The sequence below is a fragment of the Oncorhynchus mykiss genome, chromosome 30 (genome assembly GCF_013265735.2).
Source record: "Oncorhynchus mykiss isolate Arlee chromosome 30, USDA_OmykA_1.1, whole genome shotgun sequence".
NCBI classification, from domain to species: domain Eukaryota; kingdom Metazoa; phylum Chordata; class Actinopteri; order Salmoniformes; family Salmonidae; genus Oncorhynchus; species Oncorhynchus mykiss.
The window spans coordinates 45,913,693-45,916,665 of NC_050570.1; positions in this window are offsets into that span (position 1 = coordinate 45,913,693).

Here is a 2,973-nt window from a genome sequence, read left to right on the forward strand (position 1 = left end):
TTTCCGGTCTGTCAATCAACATTCCTCTTCTTTTCCCTTGAAGTTATAAATGGCGGTTGCCGCCACCTACTGGACTGGAGTATGTAGCCTGTGTTTCACAGACAGAGAAGGAACCGTGCCTAGTGCCCACTAATGTTGTCTTCTAGGGTAGCAGACTGGTTTCACGAGGCTAGTTATCTCCCTAAAATAAAATACAAATGTAACCTCTCAACACAGGTTCTCCTCGATCTGGGCTATGGACAACTCCCTGCATGTGTAAAGCATAGGAACCACCCCTGTTTCCCAGTGGACCCTTAGTGAGGTTTATTTTATTGAGAATTTCGGTTGAGAGGTTAGGTTTAAATGTTATATATTTTATTGTATTTTACTGTGCATTTGTGTTGTAAGGTTACCACCTGTAGATGAAAAGCAATGAGTGAAGTCGTGGGAGGTGCATCTGTGACAGCCGAAAGGCCAACCCTGTTGTGGTTTTCCTACAGCAAGGCTCAGATCAACATGACAGTGTCAACATGCCATTGTTTATATATATTTTTATTTATAATGTCTAAATAAACATGTTTCTTAACTCCAATATCAAATGGTGACCTGTCATTCAGAGCAGGTGGGGCATTTAGCTTGAGCCCCACCTATTTTGCATGTTCTTTTTGGCATTCGTATCAAATCAAATTTTATTGGTCACGTACACATGGTTAGCAGATGTTATTGCGAGTGTAGCGAAATAGTTGTGCTCCTAGTTCCGACAGTGCAGTAATATCTAACAAGTAATCTAACAATTCCACAACAACTACCTAATACACACAAATCTAAGTTAAGGGATGGAATAAGAATATACACTACCGTTCAAAAGTTTGGGGTCACTTCGAAATGTCCTTGTTTTTGAAAGAAAATATCATTCTTTGTCCATTAAAATAACATAAAATTGATCAGAAATACATTGTTAATGTTGTAAGTGACTATTGTAGCTGGAAATGGCAGATTTTTTATGGAATACCTATATAGGCACATCAGCAACCATCACTCCTGTGTTCCAATGGCACGTTGTGTTAGCTAATCCAAGTTTATAATTTTAAAAGGATAATTGATCATTAGAAAACCCTTTTGCAATTATGTTAGCACAGCTGAAATGTGTTGTTCTGATTAAAGAAACAATAAAACTGGCCTTATTCAGACTAGTTGAATATCTGGAGCATCAGCATTTGTGGGTTCAATTACAGGCTCAAAATGGTCAGAAACAAAGCACTTTCTTCTTAAACTCATCAGTCTATTCTTGTTCTGGGAAATGAAGGCTATTCCATGTGAGAAATTGCCAAGAAACTGAAGATATCGTACAATGCTGTCTACTACTCCCTTCACAGAACAGCGCAAACTGTCTCTAATCAGAATAGAAAGAGGAGTGGGAGGCCCCGGTGCACAACTGAGCAAGAGGACAAGTACATTAGAGTGTCTAGTTTGAGTATCCAAAAATGGATATGGTATAAAGTAAATTGGCTAGTATTCCTAGTGTTGATTTTTCAGTGTAACATTTATAGTGTTGATTCAGGTGTTAAATTAACTCTATAACTGTTAAATGAACATTCATTGGTGTAAAATAACCTGTGTTGGTGTTAATAACCAGTGTTAAACCAAAACCACGCCCATCATAATGAAATTTCCCCGCACAATTTTTTTAATTGTTTGTTTCAACATCTATGTTTTTGCATCTTCATTAATTGATTCATTACTTGTATCTTACTCAAATACAAATAACATAATTTGGTTTATTAATCCAATCTGTTACTTGGACTTGTTGCACCCTTTACTGAAATGGTTGTTCGAGGAAGGTCCTATATATAGGGGCAGTACTCAGTGACAGCACTTCCTGAAACAGGAGGTAAAAAATATATAACATAGTTTCACAAAATTAACATTCAATGTATCAAAATATATGTTCATTACAGTAATAAACATACACATACAATATTAAATTAGGATGAAAAACAAACATAATTTGGAAATACTGAAACTATAAAAACGGTTTCAAGTCAGACTCCTCATTAAGGCCAAGAGGAGACAATATATTAGGCATGTGGATCCAGAAAGATTCCCTTTGAAGAAGTTTCCTCTCAATGTCCTCTCCCCTACGTGACATCTTGACCATTTCTATTCCAATGTATCTCAGAGAACTAATAGGATGTCCACCTTGTACAAAATGAGCAGCAACCAGATTTTTTGTCTCACCTGTCCGTATAGTGCTGCGGTGCTCACTGATCCGTGTCTTAAGGCTTCTACGGGTTTTACCTATGTAAGACAGACCACAAGGACATTTCAACATGTAAATAACATAGGTGGACATGCAGGTAATCAGGCCCTTGATCTGAAATCTTTGTCATGTGCGGGGGTGGATAAATGTAAGTGAAGCTGCATTGATACAAAAATAATTACTTTCACACTACTTGAAGAAAACAAAATTGGTTTTGCAAAAGCAACAACAAGAACAACAACAAACAACAAATGGGGAACAATATACACAACAACAGAGCATAAAACATTGCACATTGCTGATGTCCATGGAGTAAGATTGGGAAAATGACAATTGCTGTTTATGCTTACTCTGCGTTCATAACCAAGTGGGAGGTGGGAATTTACCAGTTGTGAAGTCATAAATACCAGTTGGATGCATTCACGTGCTTTTGAACTTGTTGAGAAACACAGATTCGCTAATGGCTAACATCTGCTTAAACCATGAATTAAAAGTACAGCTATCAAGCTTGTAAACAAATTATAGTATTCAAAAACCATATTAATAGATAGCTTTTTATAAATAATGCTTTGTTGTTGCATATAACTGTCGAAAATGCTGTTATCGAGGTAATTTCCTTAGGTGATGTCAGAGGTCAGCATGTGGAATAAGTGGGAGCTCAAGATGATGACGACGAATTTCCCACTAGTAATTACCAGTTCAAGTGGAATTTTCCCAGTCATATGTGGTAAAGT